This window comes from Mirounga leonina, unplaced genomic scaffold (assembly GCF_011800145.1).
Source record: "Mirounga leonina isolate KUSES-001 unplaced genomic scaffold, KU_Mleo_1.0 Mir_151, whole genome shotgun sequence".
Classification (NCBI taxonomy): Eukaryota; Metazoa; Chordata; class Mammalia; order Carnivora; family Phocidae; genus Mirounga; species Mirounga leonina.
In genome coordinates this window covers 36,180,738-36,198,679 of record NW_023270377.1, presented here as the reverse complement: position 1 = coordinate 36,198,679, position 17,942 = coordinate 36,180,738, and the positions used below count along the sequence as shown (strand labels likewise).

The window sequence follows — 17,942 nt, the reverse complement described above, 5'->3', positions numbered from 1 at the left end:
AGTTTTAAATTACTTATGGTGGAACCTGGGACTCTTTTTTGAGAGAATAGACCTCTAAGCTGAACACCAAAGTGACCACCTTTCTCAGTTTGTCCATCACTAAAATGAGGAAAGTAATGTAGCTAAGGGCCATTGTGTAAAGCAGGACTTGGGCTAAGACCAGAAGATTTATCTATGTTGTCTGTGTGTGCCTAAATTTTAATATGGACATGTCTTATATGGGAACTAAAAATTAACAAAACTATAATAAGGCAAAACCCCTGTGACGAAGTGGGTAAATGGTTTACTCTTCTTGAACCCCACCCTGTTCTTGTATGGGACAAAAAGTCTTTCACTGTTGCCCAGCAGCAGGCCAAGTAGATCTGGCTTCCTTCAGTCCCCCTTTTGAGTGGGAATTATTGTTAAACAAAATGGCTTTTTTAAGGTGTCTAAAGTTAACAGCTAGAAAATTCCCATTAGTCTGTGCTTTGAAGAGAGGCAGAGAACCTGTGATATCATTCCCACTTGGGATTTGTGTGTATCTCTCTGTGTGTGTGTTTAAATTTTAATTCCAGTATAGTTAACATACAATGTTATATTAGTTTCAGGTGTACAGTATAGTGATTCAATAATTCTATACATTACTCAGTGCTCATCAAGAAACATGTACTCTTAATCCCCTTCACATATTTCACCCATCCCCCCCCCCCACCTCCTCTCTGGTAACCATCAGTTCTCTATAGAGAATTTTAATTATAGTTAAAAGTCTGGGTTTTTTTTGGTCTCTTTCTTTCTTAAATTCCACATGAGTGAAATCATATGGTATTTGTCTTTGTGTGACTTACTTCACTTAGCGTAATACCCTCTGGATGCATCATTGTTGCTGCAAACAGCAAGATTTCATTCTTTAATACATCTGAGTAATATTCCATTGTCTATACATACCACTTTTTTAACCATCCATGGACGCTTGGGTTGCTTCCATATCTTGGCTATTGCAAATAATGGTGTCTATATTGTAAATATAGGGGTGCATATATCTTTTCAAATTAGTGTTTTCATTTTCTTTGGGTAAATACCCAGTAGTGGAATTACTGGATCATGAGATAATTCTATTTTTAATTTTTTGAGGCATCTTCATACTGTTTTCCACAGTGGCTATACTTTGCATTCCTACCAACAGTGCATGATTCCTTTTCTCCATATCCTTGCCAACACTTGTTGATTCCTGTGTTTTTGATTTTAGCTATTCTGACAAATGTGAGGTAGTATCTCACTGTAGTTTTGATTTGCATTTCTCTGATGATGAGTGATGTTGAGCATCTTTTCATGTATCTGTTGGTCATCTGTATGTCTTCTTTGAAGAAATTTCTGTTCATGTCTTCTGCCCATTTTTAAATTGGATTAGATTTGGGGGTTTTTGGTGTTGAGTTGTTTAAGTTCTTTATATATTTTGGATACTAACCCTTTATCAGATATGTCATGTGCAAATATCTTCTCCCATTTAGTAGGTTGCCTTTTAGTTTTGTTGATTGTTTCCTTTGCTGTGCAGAAGCTTCTTATTTTGATATAGTCCTACTAGTTTATTTTTTGCACCAGTTTATTTTTATTTTTGTTTCTCTTGCCTCAGGAGACCTATCTAGAAAAATGTTGTTATGGCCAATATCAGAGAAATTATTGCCTCTGCTCTCTTCTAAGACTTTTATGGTTTCAGGTCTCACATTTAGGTCTTTCATCCATTTTGAGCTTATTTTTGTGTATGATGTAAGAAAGTGGTACAGTTTCATTCTTTTGCATGTAGTTGTCCAGTTTTCCCAATACCATTTGTTGAAGAGACTTTTTCTCATTGTATGTTATTGCTTCCTTTGTTGAAGATTAATTGGGCATATAATTGTGAGTTTCTTTCTGAGCTGTCTAATCTGTTCTATTGATCTGTCTGTTTTTGTGCCACTGCCATGCTGTTCTGATAACTATAGCTTTATAATGTATCTTGAAGTCTAGGATTGTGATAGCTCCAGTTTTGTCCTTTTTCAAGATTGGCTTGGCTATTCTGGGTCTTTTGTGCTTTCATACAAATTTTAGGATTGTGTGTTTTAGTTCTGTAACAAATGCTGGTGGTATTTTGACAGATTGCATTAAATCTATAGATTGCTTTGGGCAATATGGACATTTTATCAATATTTGTTCTTCCAATCCATGAACATGGAATATCTATTTGTTCATGTCATCTTTAATTATTCCTTCATCAGTGTTTTACAGTTTTTAGAGCACAGGTCTTTTACCTCCTTGGTTAAGTTTATTCTTAGGTATTTAATTCTTTTTGGTGCAATTATAAATAGGATTGTTTTCTTAATTACTCTTCTTTTTTTAAAAAAAAAGATTTATTTATTTGAGGGGGGGGAGGGGCAGAGAGAGAAGGAGACAAGCAGACGTCCCCCTGAGCATGACCCTTATATCATGACAGGAGCCGAAACCAAGACTTGGGCACTTAACTAAGTGACTAAGCCACCCAGGTGTCCCCATTTCTCTTTCTGGTACTTCATTATTAGTTTATAGAAATGCAACAGATTTCTGTATATTGACTTTGTATCCTGTGACATTACTGAATTCTATCAGTTCCAGTAATTTTTTTGATGGAGTCTTTCGGGTTTTCTGGATGTAGTATATCATTTGCAAATAGTGAAAGTTTTATTTTTTCCTTATCAATTTGGATGCCTTTTATTTCTTTTGCTTGTCTGATTGCTATGGCTAGGATGTCCAGTACTATGTTGAATAAAAGTGGTGAAAGTGGACATCCTTGTCTTGTTCCTGATTTTAGGGGAAAAGCTCTGTTTTTCACCATTGAGTATGATGGTAGCTATGGGTTTTTCAGATATGGCCTTAATTATGTTGAGGTGTGTTTTCTCCAAATCTACTTTGTTGAGGGTTTTTATTTTATTTTTTTTTTTATCATGAGTGGATGTTGTACTTTGTCAAATATTTTTTCTGTGTTCACTGAAATGATCATATGGTTTTTATCCTTTCTCTTATTGATGTGATGTATCATGGTGATTGATTTGCATATATTGAACCACCCTTGCATCCCAGGAATAAATCTCACTTGATTATAGAGAAATGATTATTTTGAAGGTATTGTTGGATTCAGTTTGCTAATATTTTTGCTGAGGATTTTTGTATCTAGTTCATGGGAGATGTTGTTCTGTACTTTTCTTTTTGTACTTTAGTCTTTACCTGGTTTTGATATCAGGGCAATGCTGGCCTGATAGAATGAATTTGGAAGATTTCCTTCCCCTTCTTTTTTTTGGAATAGTTTGAAAAGAGTAGGTATTAACTCTTTTTAAATGTTTGATAGAATTCACCTGTGAAGCCATCTGGTCCTGGACTTTTGTTAATTGGGAGTTTTTTGCTTATTGCTTCAATCTCATTTCTGGTAAGATGTCTCGTCAAATTTTCCATTTCTTTCTAATTCAGTTTTGAGAGGTTATATGTTTCTAGGAATTTATCCATTCTAGGTTGTGCAGTTTGTTGGCATACAATTTTTAATAATATTCTCTTAGAATTCTTTGTATTTCTGTGTTATCAGTTGTTATTTCTCCTCTTTCATTTCTGATTTTGCTTATTTGAGTCCTATCTCTCTCTCTCTCTTTTTGGATGAGTCTGGCTAAATGTTTATCAATTTTGTTGACCTTTTCCAAAAACCAGCTCCTGGTTTCATTGATCTGTTCTATTGTTTTTGTTTGTTTGTTTTAGTTTCTGTTTTGTTTGTTTCTGCTCTAATCTTTATTATTTCCTTCCTTCACTGGTTTCGGGTTTGGTTTGTTCTTCTTTTTCTAGCTTTGGGTTAAGTTGTTTGAGATTTTTCTTGCTTCTTAGATAAGCCTGTATTGCTATAAACTTCCCTCTGAGAACTACTTTTGCTGCATCCCAAGGACTGTGGAACTTAATGTTTTCATTTTCATTTTTTCCATGTATTTTTTGATTTCCTCTTTGATTTCTTGCTAGACCCATTGATCGTTTAGTAACATATTATTTAACCTCCATGTATTTGTACTCATTCCAGATTTTTCTTGTGGATAATTTCTAGTTTCAGTGTGTGTGTTCAGAAAAGATGCATGGCATTACTTCAGTCTTTTTGAATTTGTTGAAACTTGTTTAATGGTCTAATATGTGATCTATTCTGGCAAATAGTCCATGGGCACTTAAAAGAATGTGTATTCTGCTGTTTTAGGATGGAATATTCTGAATATATCTGTTAAATCCATCTGGTCCAGTGTGTCATTCAAAGCCCCTGTTTCCTTGATGATTCCGTTTGGATGATCTGTCCATTGATGTAAGTGGGGTGTTAAAGTCCCCTACTATTATTGTATTACTATCGATTGATTCCTTTATGTTTGTTATTACCTGCTTTATTTATTTGGGTTCTCCCATTTTGGGTGCATAAATATTTACAATTGTTATATCTTGTTGTTGGATTGTTCCCTTTATGATTATACAGTGTTCTTCTTTGTCTCTTGTTACAGTCTGTTTTTGTTGTTGTTGTTGTTTTAAGTAGGCTCCAGGCCCAGTGTGGAGCCCAACAAGAGGCTTGAATTCACAACCATGAGATCAAGACCTGAGCTGAAATCAAGAGTCAGACACTTAACTGACTGAGTCACCCAGATGCCCCTATAGCCTTTGTTTTAAAGTCTATTTTGTCCAGTATAAGTATTGCTACCCCAGGTTTCTTTCACTTCCATTTGCCTGATAAATGCTTTTCTGTCCCTTCGCTTTCAATCTGCATGTGTCTAAAGAGGTCTCAAATGAGTCTCTTTTAGACAGCATATAGATAGGTTTTGCTTTTTTATCCATTCCGTCACTCCATGTCTTTTGATTGGAGCACTTATTCCATTTAGTAATTATTGATAGATATGTGTTTATTGCCATTTTGTTACTTGTTTTATGGTTGCTTTGTAGTTTTTCTCTGATCCTTTTTTTTTCTTTCTCTCTTTCATTGTTTGTTGGCTTTCTTTAGTGATATAGTTCTTTCTCTTTATTCTTCGCATATCTATTACTGGTTTTTGATTTGTGGTTACCATTTGACTTATAGATAACATATTCTGTATATAGCAGTCAATATTAAGTTTACTCCTCCCCCTTCCCCATTTTAGGATATGGTAGCATATTTCACATCCTTTTATTTTGTGAATTCCTTGATTGATTTTTATAGATATACTTACTTTGACTACTTCCAACTCTTTATACTCTTACTTAGGGTCTTTCCTTTCCACTTAAAGAATCCCTTTTAATATTTCTTGTAGGGCTAGTTTAGTGGTCATGAAGTCCTTTAGTTTTTGTCTGAGAAACTCTGTATCTCTTCTATTTTGAATGATATCCTTGTTGGATAGAATATTATTGGCTGCAGATTTTTCCCATATAGCATTTTGTATATATCATGCCACTTTCTTCTGGCCTGCAAAACTTCTGCTGAAAAATCCACTGATAACCTTACAGAGTTTTCCTTGCATGTAACTGTCTTCTCCTGCTTCCTTAAAACAAATTTGTTTTATCACTACTTTTTGCTATTTTAATTATTGTGTGTCTTGGCATGGTCTTCCTTAAGTTGATTTTGTTGGGGGAGCTCTGTGCCTCCTGGATCTGGATATACGTTTCCTTCCCCAGATTAAAGAAGTTTTCAGGTATTATTTATTCAAATAAATTTTTGGTCCCCCTTTCCCTCTCTTCTTCTTCTGGGGTCCCTATAATGCCAATGCTATTATGCTTGATGGAGTCTCTGAGTTCTGTAAGTCTATTCTCATTTTGTGTAATTCCTTTATCTCTCATTTGCTCAGCTTGATTACTTTCCATATTCTGTCTTCCAGGTCATTAATTCATTCCTCCACTTCCTCTAGCCTGCCATTTATTCCATCAAGTGTATTTTTAATTTCATTAATTTTGTTTAATTTCATTAGTCTTCTGATTGGTTCTTTTTTATATCTTTGTAATGGTCTCACTGATGTCCTCCACTCTTTTCTCAAGTCCAGTGAGTATCTTATGATCATTACTTTAAATTCTCTATTTGGAATATTACTTATGTCTGTTTCACTTAGGTCTCTTGCTGCAGTTTCATTCTGTTCTTTCATTTGGGGTATTCCTCTGTCTCTTCATTTTGTTTATTTCTCTATTTCTCTGTGGGAGGAAAGTCAGCTATCTTGCCTGCTCTTGAAGGTAATGGCTATAGTGTCCTGCAGTGCAGTGTCTCCTGTTCCCCAGGACCTGGTGCTTCAGGGATTGTCTCCTATGTGTGTTGCCTGTGCCCTGTTGCTGAGTCCTTGCCACTTTTTTCTTCAGTTCAGTTGTCTGCAGTGGTTCTCTTTGCCTGTTGTGGGCAGTGTTTGGTCCCCAGCCAGGTGGAGTGCATTTTAACAAGATGTGCACTGGTCTGCTTGGGAAATGATTGTTGTTGCCAGAGTGGAGGTCCTATAAAACACATGGGTCAGGAGATGAGATGTTGGTGGGTTCTAGGGGAGGGGGCTTGTAGCACCAGAACTGAGGCAGGCATGACTGGGAAGGGTGGATCCACTGAAGTGCTGGGCCAGACCTTGGTGTGAGCAAGTTAGGTAGTGTATATTGGCATTGCATTGGTTCCTGAAGGTGTCAGGGAAGGAAAATGGGACCCATCAACTCCTTTGTTCCTGGAGGGGTCTCCCCGTGATCCCTGCCTCTCTGGGCCATGCTCTTAGATGAGTAAGTAACTCTCCCTCCCATCTGCCCTAGACATTTTTCAAACTGTTGCTTCCATGCTGTATCTCTGCTGGATTTTTTTCATGCTGTCTCTTTTTTTTTTTTAAAGATTTTTTTTAAAATTTATTTATTTGAGACAGAGAGAATGAGAGACAGAGAGCATGAGAGGGAGGAGGGTCAGAGGGAGAAGCAGGCTCCCTGCCGAGCAGGGAGCCCGCATGCTGTCTCTTTAAGGGTGAGGACTCCACTTCTTAATGCCATCTCTGCTCTCCCAGAGCAGAGCCCACCAGATTTTTAAAATTTAAGTCCCATTGGTTGTAAGAACTCATGAGATTTGGCCTCTCTTGCTTTCAAAGCCAGATGTTATGGGGATTCATCTTCCCCATGCAGTCTCCCCAGTGTGATAGTCTGCTTTTCACCCTTCTCTGCACAATTGGCTCCCTTCCCACTCTGAATGGCCATGGTCTTTTTTGCTCCCAAACCACATCTTCACCCTTCTTACTTTCTTCAGTGTGGCCTCTTCTCTACCTTTAGTTGTGGAGTTTGTTCTGCCAGTCTTTTCTGGGTTATTTATGCCAATATGAGTGTTATCTATGGGATGAGGTGAGCTTAGGGTCCTCCTACTCTGCCATCTTTCTTCCTCCTCCAGCCCATCTAGTGTATTTTTTATTTCAGTTATTGAGTTCTTCATCTCTGATTGGTTCTTTTATGTTTTCTATCTCTTTGTTAAGGGTCTCACTGAGGTCCTCCACTCTTTTCTCAAGTCCGGTAAGTATCTTTATGACCTTTACTTTAAATTATTTACCAGGCATATTACTTATCTCCATTTATTTAGATCTTTTGCTGTGATTTTTATCTTGTTCTTTTATTTGGGACATATTCCTCTGTCTCCTCATTTTGTCTAACTCTGTCTGTTTTTATATGTTAGGAAACTCAGCTATGTCTTCTGCAGCATAGTGTCCCCTGTTCACTAGAATCTGGTGCTTCAGGGATATCTCTGGTGTGTGTTGCATGTACCCTACTATTGTGGCTGAGCTGCTTTTGCCTTCAGTCCTGTTGTCTGCAATGGCTTTTTTTTGCCTGTTGTGGGCAGCATTTGGTCCCCGTGTTGTCAGTGGGCTAGTCTTGGGTTTGAGTTGAGATAGCCCAGGCATTTGCCTAAGATGTAGTAGCACTAAACTACAGGGTGCTTTTCCTGTGTTGTGCCCCGGAGAAGCTTTTGTTGGTGGGTGCAGTCTGCAATCAGACCAGATCTCTGCCTGCAGCACCCTGGTGGGGCCTTAGCCAGACTGGTGTATGTATGGTTATCTTCCCCTCTCCCCAGGGTAGGAGTTACTTTGGAGTGGTGCTGGCCTCTTTCAGGGCTGCTTGCACCCTGCCAGACTTACAGCACCATTTTGGATCAGCTCCAGCCAACGGCCTATTGGAGGGGCAGGTCTACAGGAGACACAGGGACCAAGGCATGCCAGACAGGGCAGGGTGAATGGGGTTAACGAGTTAGGTCAATGGTGTTGTTTGGCTCATTCCCACAGTGTCTATGTGTCTAGGCTGATGGGGGGTGGAGAGAAATGGCACCCGCCAGCTCCTTTCTTCCTGGAGAAGACTCCCAAAGATCCCTGCCCCTCTAGCACACACTCTGAGATTAATGAACAAATTTCCCTCCTGTATACCCCAGGCATTTTTCAAAGTGCTGCTCCTAGGCTGTATCTCCATGGGGTTGTTGGTTCTGCTGTCTCTTTAAGGGCAGAGACTCAGTTTCCTCTCACCCTCCCTGCTCTCCCAGAGCTGAGCCTGCTGGTTTTTAAAGTTCCAGGTATTAAAGTCCACTGATTATAAGAACTTGTGAAATTTACCTCCTCTGGTTTTCAAAGCCAAATGTTATGGGGATTTGTCTCCCCTCTCCATGCTTGTGGCATCCCTCCTTCCTACAGACAGTCCCACAGGTCCATTTATCTCCCAACTACATCTCTGCTCTTCCTACCCTCTTCAATGTGGCCCCTTTTCTACATTTAGCTGTGGGGAGTCTGTTCTGCCAGTCTTTGGGTTGTTTTCTGGATTCTTTACACTGATGTGGGTGTTATCTAGTTGTATCTGTGGCATGAGGTGAGCTTAGGATCCTCCTACTCTGTCATCTTCCCAGAAGCCTTCCATATATATCTATATATATTAAGAAGCACTTTCAGAAATAACTCCTGGTAGATCTGGGCCTGGCTCTCTCTGGATTGTGATCTTCAACCCTGGCTGTAATTAACAAGTATGTAGAATGATGGATGCTCCAGGTCCACATGAGACTCATTCACTCACAATTTCTAGGCATGAGGCCCTGGTATTGGTATTAAAAACACTCCTCAGATAATTTTAATGGCACCAAAGATTGATGTACATTGTACCAGGGGGTGGTATGCCAGGAAAATTTACTTTAAGTTCATCTAGTTTCTTAGCCTCTCGAGAGACATTTGGGAATGTGTTGGGTTTTTAGCAGTTATTTATATCTTCTGGGCAGGCAAACAGTTGGCCAGCATCTGCAGGTGGTAGGCAGGACCATGCAATTATGGAAACTCTGTGAGGGTGGTGAGAGCTCCCTCAGAGAACTCCCTGGATTCCATCCTGTCTTCCCTCCTGCCTCCAGTATCATGGGGTTATTCATGGGCATTTGGAAGTTTGGACATGCTGCTGTGTAACTCCCCATCTCTATTTGTCTGTGCAGTGAGGTATCTCTTGGTCCACCAGCATCTTTCTGTCACTTGTTTACTGCCAACCTGTGATAATCCTGCAACTATACTCTCACAGATAGGGAAAATATTTGAACCATTACAAATGTGGCAGAATGAGATTTTCTTCCCTTTAACCACTTCGTTACTTCCACTCCTTACCCCTGGAGGAGATGGGAGCCTGGCAAAGAGTAAGAAGTCAGTTGTTAATACAATACTATGTTTATGTTTTATCATGAGAGGCAGCTAATAATATGAAAAAGACTTGTTTGTACTTACAAATATTCCACTCTGAAGACTCTGACTTTATTTCTTATGATGGATTACACGTACATGCCCTCCAGATAACATGGGCATGAATAACAATGTTTAAGATTTTATTAAAGCAGCAATGATTTCTTGGCTAAATGTTCACAATAATTACTTCCATTTTTAATACATAATTCTTAAAAATAACTCATAATCTTTAAAAAAATAACTTTAGTAATACGTATTGAGAGAAAATCAGAAAATACAATTAAATTGAAAAAATGAAACTATTATAATCCAGAAAAAGAATGATTAACATTCTTCCATGTAAATGGCCTTCTAGAAGCATCTTTGTAAAGGTCTATTTGTACACACATTTATTGACAGGTTCTCTGTACCAGGTCTTGACTATTTGCAATCAGATACATTCCTTCTTCTTTCTTTATATAAAGGATGGGATAAACACTGCAGACAGCACTTCCTGTTTTCCCCTGTTACCACATCATCTGGCTTTCATTGAGGTTTAGCAAATGAGAAGCCTTCATGTGTTTGGAGGCAGGAAAAAGGGAGAAGCCAGGGTGTTTTATTCCCTTCTCTCTGCCTTCACCAACAGCTCTTTCAATTTCTGTGTAACAGGGCTGTTAATGTCCTAGTTTCTATCAGCTGACCTTGGCCTTTGGGCTGTACTGTCACCTCCTTTCTCTTTGTCTTTCTAGCCTAGGGCCTGGGTAGTGGCTTCCCGCTCCTGCTAATCTGTCACCTTGTCTTCCTCTGATTTCTCAACTCTTTCATATCCTGCATATCCAGTTCTCTGATTTAAATCTCCACTATTTTACATGCTGGTGTGGGTCTTGTGCACCTGGCTGGATGCTGATGGATGCAGGTTGATACTGTTATAAAAAGAAAACTTGACATTCATCTAGGAGGTATCAAAATTGAATTCTGCATTTCATCACAACTGGTTCTGTTTGAAGTTGATTAAAGGCTATGAATTTTGACCCTTACTGGAACTAATTGAAGACACTGATCAGTGAGCTGTGGTGCTTGTTGCCACCTGTTTATAGACAGTGAAGTTGTTCCATCATATCCAGAGGGCTAATTTTCTTTTTTTTAGAGGACTAATTTTCTATACTTAATTAGTTTATCTACTGTGAACAACTATTTTTTTTTTTTAACACTTAAAACACCTCACTTTCCCCCATCAGCACCCTGCTCAGTGATTTCTTTATTACCTTAGGATCCCTCATGTGTAAGATTACAGACACAACTTGGCTTTTTTTTTTTCTTTTAAATCTCTGGTAGTCTTTGTTTTATTGTTTGACACTAAAATACTATTTTACAACATGCTTTTTACTCTATTCAATATTTTATGACTTGTCAATTGTATTTATGTTTCAATGCCATAATTTCTTCAACATGGTTAAAAATTTAATTTGTTTCAAGTTTTTTGCTTGCTGTGATTAATACCTTAACAGTTAAACATCTGAAACTATTTTCAATTATTCAAGTTGTAAATTTTTTGAGCAACTCTTCACTAAAGGTTTCAAATGACTTCTCAGTTGATATGCAAGCTGCAGAGAAAATAAAGCTGAAGGAAACACTAAATGGAAAATAAGTGGTAGTGGTTATCTTCAGAGATCTTTTCATTATTTATCTCCTCCCTCCCCTCTTTGTTCAGGTCCAACCATGCCTGACTCAGTCCACATGTCTCAGGGGAAGCTGATCCCACCCACTCTCCAGGGAGGGTCATTGGTTAAGCTTACCTCCCTTCCCCAGGGATTGGTTTAGAAATTGTCATAGGACTCAGTCTGTGCCAATAAGCATCAAGGAGAGGTTTGATGTAGATTATGGGAAAAATGCATCCTCCCTAATCTGGGACTTTTCTGTCTTCTTCTGGTTGTTGCGTGGCCCAGAAATACTGTAGTCATTTCATACCTAGCCTCAGTAGGAAGCCACATACGGTGGAGGGAGAACAGGGAGCCAGAGCCACAGATAATGTCAACTCTGAAACCTCATCTTCTAGACTTCTAGTCATGCAAGCCAAGAGACTTTCTACATTTGAAGACAGGTTGAATGAAGTTTTCCATTATTTCTTGCTCAAAGCATCCTAATTTGTACAGCAAATTAGCAAAATAAGTACTAGAGGTGTTATGAGTTCTAATGTTTAAAAAAAGAAGAAAATGAAGAAGAAGAAAAATATAAGTGATTATATATCAACCAGTTTTAAACATTATTTTTATATCTGACCAAAAAACTGGAGACACATTGATTCAAAATAGATATATCTATTTTTAAGAAGTGTGATTCCAGCATAAGTGTCTGTTGATATTTTTATTTATGTTGATAAATAAGATGAAAGTGAAATAGCTTTGATGTATATTAGAACTTCATTGGTTCATCAAAGAGATGAGAGACTTTTGCTGACTTGGGTGATAGTTGTAGAATACCAGAAGTATATTTCCTCTGTGTGTGTGTGTGTATGTGTGTGTGTGTGGTGTTCTTTACAGTGTAATGGCTACATTATGTTATGATATGCCTTTAAATTTGATGTATGTTAACATTTTATCTATCCTGTTGTTAACCTGCCTCAGGTTAACAAACCACAGCCTAGGGGCTCAATTTCACTGCTCCTGTTTTTGTAAATAGTTTTATTGAAACATAGCTGTGTCATTTATTTACTTATTGTCTGTGGCTGCTTTCTCACTACTACAGTAGTGTTGAATAGCTGTGACAGAGATCATGGTCTGCAAAGCCTAAAATACTTACTGTCTGACCTTTTATAGAAAATGTTTGCCAAATCCTGGTCTGGATGATCAACAAAAGAATAACTCAAACCCTGATTTACCTAGTAGGACAGCTGATGTTGATAGCCACATCTCCCGACTCCTGGGGGTGTCCTTCCATTGTCCCACACCAGTAGCCTCTCCCTGACTTGTTGTCCCTTCCTATACTGATTAACTGACACTGGTTAAATCTGGGACTTTGGAGGCAGAAGGGGAAACATTTTTCAACTCCAACTTTGTCTGTGTAAAAGGTATTTGCTTTGATGTAGTTAGTCCAGTGTTCCAAGTGCTACCTATTTTACTATTTTATCTCTATGGTTTCATACTTTTATAAATAAAATATTTATTATTAATATCTCTTTACTGCTTTCTGAATAAATAATTACCAACTTTCTAGTTGACTGTGAGCCATGCTATAGCGGATATGGTCCAACATAAGTTCCAAAGATTTATGATTTAAACAAGAATGTTATTGTGAAGCTGTATGTAACAAGAGATCTTCGGGCTACTGGAGCTACAGGTAGCTTGCTGCCATGGTAGAGACCACTGACTGAGACTTGGCCTTAATCATCCCAGTATGTCTCACCTGCACAGAATTACCAAGGGTGCTTGTTAAAATGTAGATTTTACACTTAAAATGTGGATTTACACAGGCTCACTGAATCAGAATTTGTGGGACATAGAGCCTGTAAACTTCTAGTAGGTGTGTTTGATCAAATACTGAAAAATCATCGTGACCTTCCATGAGACATTGAACAGTCTTTGGGCCTCATTTGTAAAATGAAGGGCTTGGGTTCTATGATTTTATGTAACATCTTAAGACTGGTTGTTTTCTCGTAGTACAGGAGACTAATGTGAAGGAGGCAAGAGCAATAATTATGCCTTTATCTCTATTATTTGTTTAAAAATACATGAACACGGGGTGCCTGGGTGGCACAGTCAGTTAAGAGGCTGACTCTTGATTTTAGCTCAGGTCATGATCTCAGGATCCTGGGATTGAGCCCTGGAACAGGGCTCCATGTTTAGCAGAGTCTGCTTCGGGATTCTCTCTCTCCCTCTGCCCCTCCCCCTGCTTGCTCACTCTGTCATAAATAATTAAATCTTTTTAAAAAGTGTACACACCTCTTTGTGCTGTAAGCATTCAAACATGCACTTCTCTTGCCATGTATTTTCGGTAATGGGAGGCATTTGTGGCAGGACTACTATTTATACACAGCCTCTTGGGCATCAAATGGAGCATCCAGACATGTTCTGGATGAGAGCATTTACCCTGCACCTGGTGCATTAGCTGATGGAACAGTGGGAAGGCCTCATGGGACACCATAAAGATGGAGTGTGCTATCTGATGGGCGCTGCAGATGTTGTACTTAAGGTTGTCACAGAGAACCATGCAGGTGGCCTGCTTCAGCTGAGTGCACCAGGTGCAGATCCTTACAAAAGATTTCTGCTACCAATGATGAGTCAGATTGGTGACAAGGGAAATAAACAATACTAAAACTCTCATTCAACTTGTGTTTACTGACCAATTTCCACTCTTTTTTTTTTTTTCCTACGGGAAATTCACAAGTTGCTTGGTGGCCAAAAGCTTGGTAGTTTCTATAAATATTTCAAGATCAGAGCAAGCAGAAGGGTTATCTACAAATTAATGTCATGGTAGCTAAGAAGCAAAAGTTGAACTACACAATGACACGACATATTCCCATTGTAATATTTCCAAATAGATAAAATTGCCTCTTTAATATCTTTGTAGTACAATGTGGGTCATCTTGTCAAGCCATCTTTTATAGAACATTTAATTTACATGTTTCACTTTTGGCTGCTTAGGCCTGTACAACCTCCTCTTCTCTTTCTGTTTTCCTGGATGTTTTAGCAGGAACACCTTAACTCAAATATGACAAAACCTTTGTCTCCCTGCCAATGGAAAATCAGTTGCCACAAGGAAGACATGTGGTAGAGGAAGGCAGAAAAGAACTTGGACTCCTAGGTTGTTCTTAAATTACTGCCAGCTTGCACTCAAACTTTTCCAGACATAGACTGTGGAAAAGACTTGGTGTGTGTTCTTGCTGATGAGCATTTCACAACAATAGTCTCCATGTACCAAGCCTGCATCCATGCATATTGAAGCAAAGTCTGGTGACCAATGGGGAATGGGTCACCACTTACCTCTCCTCCACTCACATGAATACTTCTCAGTGCCCTCTTCATTAAGATTCAGAGAATCCATGATGAAGGAAGATAGAATGAATCTTGAGATCCTAAAAAAGAACTTTCCAGATAAAAAAAACTTTCTAAAGTAGTGTTAAAATTAGGAACAATTTCTAAATCATACTCTCTAAAACAAACTAGGTACATTAGTTTGCTGGGGCTGCCATAACAAAGTACCACAGACTAAATGGCTTAGCAACAAGAAGTTTCTTACAGCTGTGGAACCCGTGCAGTCCATGATTGAGGTTTCATGTTCAGTTTCCTGAGGCCTCTCTCCTCAACTTGCAGATGGATGCTTGCCTACTCACTGTGTCCTCACATGGTCTTTTCTCTGTGCAAGTGCATTCCTGATCTTTCTCTTTTTGGGTGTCCAAATTTCCTCCTCTTATAAGGACACCAGTTAGATGGAATTAGAGCCCAGTCTATCTGCCTCACTCTAACTTAATCATCTCTTTAAAGGCCCAGTTTCCAAATATAGTCACATTTAGAGGTAGTAGAGGTTAGGGCTCCAGCACATAAATTTTGGGTGACACAATTTAGCTCATTACACTAACCCAGATTTCTAATAGTCCATGAAAAGGTTTAGTATAGAATGATTTTAATTATCTAATAATACCCAATTTGCTTTTGGCTTTGCTAATAAGCCAAATCTATAGGATTGGAAAAGTAAGCCTGTTAGGAAAAAAAAATTTTTTTTCACCCTGGTCCCATAGGCTGCATTTGTTGACAGACATCACCCTCACCTCCTCGATTCAATGAGTTCCCTTTTTACAGCTCTCCTAGAGTAATTGGAAATGATGCCCTTGCATCCAGTAAATGTTCTTTTGTCCCACCTCAGCTGTCCTTTCCCATGGTCACACCTTCACACCACACACTGCTGAAATCTTGACTCCTTGCATCCACTAGTCTGTTGTAGGCCTCCCATTCAGCAGTTCTTTGATCCTATGAAATCTTTAGCCCATTGGCCTTATTTCATTAACAGTCCTCCCTTCTGCCTCCACCTGGTCTTCTCTTCCTTTCCTATCCAACTGTAGATTCTAAGATCCATCATGAGAATTACTTTCTTTCCCTTTCTCCCTCCAGGGTTGGCAGAGTTACAGTCCTGGTAAAATCAAGTCCTCTGCTTTCTGCATGCCTTTCCCCCTGCAGAAGCCATAGAAAAGTACAACTTTTTTTTTTTTTTTTTTTTTACTATTCTCATTTCAGTCATAGCATGTGATAGAAAGAGTAATCCTCCCCACCAAAGATGCCCATGTGTCAAACCAGATTCACAGAAGTTGATGTGATGACCAAGGCAGAGGCAGAGTAAGAGGTGTGGCAATGGAAACAGAGGTCAGAGACAGAGAGATCTGATGCTACACTGCTGGCTTTGAAGGGGAGGGGGAGGGGATCATGATCAAAGAATGCAGGCAGCCTCTAGAAGGTGGAAAATTCGAGGAAATATTTTCTCCTAGAGCCTCCAGAAGGAGTGTGGCCTTGCTGACACCTTGATTTTAGCCCAGTGAAACCCATTTCAGGGTTCTGACCTCTAGCATTTAAGATAATAAGTTTGTGTTGTCTTAAGCCACCAAGTAATTGGTAATTTGTTACAGTAGCAACAAGAAACCAATACAAACCTCAAATGGCCACTGAAACCATGTGACATTTGTACCTCCCAGTATGCTTGCTTTCCTATTCTCCAAAATAGGAGCTCTTCCCACCTTAGCACTAACATTGCCTTGTATTTCATTGAGAACCTGAATCCTATTATGATCAATATATGTATTTATGTGCTCAACTACTTATATGTAATCAATATCCCAACTACATTGCTGCCTCCTTGATCCTGTCACATATTTGGCCCCTGACCATGCCACTATCTTCAAGGAAAAGGGATGGAAGAGGAAGAGAAAAATCAGCATCCTACTTTTCAATGTTAGCTGAGTATTTGCTTGTGCTATAATATATCTGTAGTATGTAAACTGAAGCTTCTTCATATTTATACCCAAAGAACAACTTCTGCCTTAATATTTAAAACTTGGGGTTTAAAAAAAAAATAAAATTATAGCCCAAATAACTGGTGGTTTTGAGGAAAAGAATTCATTCCCAAACAAAGACATTACAAAAAAATGTGGATACAACCTCTTCTCTCCCTTCAGGACCCCACAGAAGATTATGGTGTTGCTATGGGTCACTGCCCTGCCCGTGTTATTGATATTATAAGAACAAGCCATATCCAGGGCGCCTGGGTGGCTCAGTTGGTTGAGCGACTGCCTTCAGCTCAGGTCATGATCCTGGAGTCCTGGGATCGAGTCCCGCATCGGGCTCCCTGCTCAGCAGGGGGTCTGCTTCTAACCTCTGACCCTCTTCCCTCTCGTGCTCTGTCTCTCATTCTCTCTCTCTCAAATAAATAAATAAAATCTTTAAAAAAAAAAAAAAAAAAAAAAAAGAACAAGCCATATCCAAAGTCTCCCTTCTGCAGAGAAGTGCCTGATGCCAAGATCCACATCTTTGACCTGGGATGGAAGAAGGCAAAAGCAGATGAGTTCCCACACTATTTGCCACACGGTGTCAGATGAATATGAACAACTCCCTTTTGAAGCCCTGGAGGCTTCCTCTGTCTGTGCCAAAAAGTACATGGTGAAAAGCTGTGGCAAATATGGCTTTCACATCCAAGTACGGCTCCACCCCTTCCACATCATCCATATCAACAAGATGTTGTCTTGTGCTGGAATCAATGGGCTATAGACAGGTTTGTGGGATGCCTTCAGAAAGCCCTAGGGCACAGTGGCCAGGGTCTGTATTGACTAAGTCATTATGTCCATCCATACCAAGCCACAGAACAAGAAATATGTGGTTGAGGCCCTGTATAGGGCCAAGTTTAAGTTCCCTGGCCTCCAGAAAATCACATCACTGAGAAGTGGGGCTTTATTAAGTTTAATGTAGATGAATTTGAAGACATGGTGGTCGAAAAGTGGCTCATCCCAGATGACTGTGGGATCAAATACATCCTTAATCATGGCCTTCTGGAAAAATTGTAGGCACTGCACTCATGAGAACCTTGGCACTGCCCCTTCCTTATTCACGTCCACCAATAAATCCTATTTCCTATAAAAAAATATGGATATAACCAAAGACCAATCAGTGACTTGAACTCTTTACCATAATGGCAAGCATAAGCCAACACTAAACCTATGCCTGTTACCTTAATTATGGGTTTTGTGATTGCTTTTAAACATAACCTAAAAGATTTATTATGAATTTTTTTAAAGATTTTATTTATTTGAGAGAGAGAATGAGATAGAGAGATCATGAG

At 39.0% G+C, this 17,942-nt stretch overlaps 1 pseudogene; it reads left to right on the top strand.

The window, feature by feature from the left end:
* The window catches only part of LOC118012658, a 68,360-nt pseudogene extending 50,693 nt beyond the window's left edge, over positions 1 to 17,667 (top strand).
* The last annotated feature ends 275 nt before the right edge of the window (positions 17,668 to 17,942 follow it).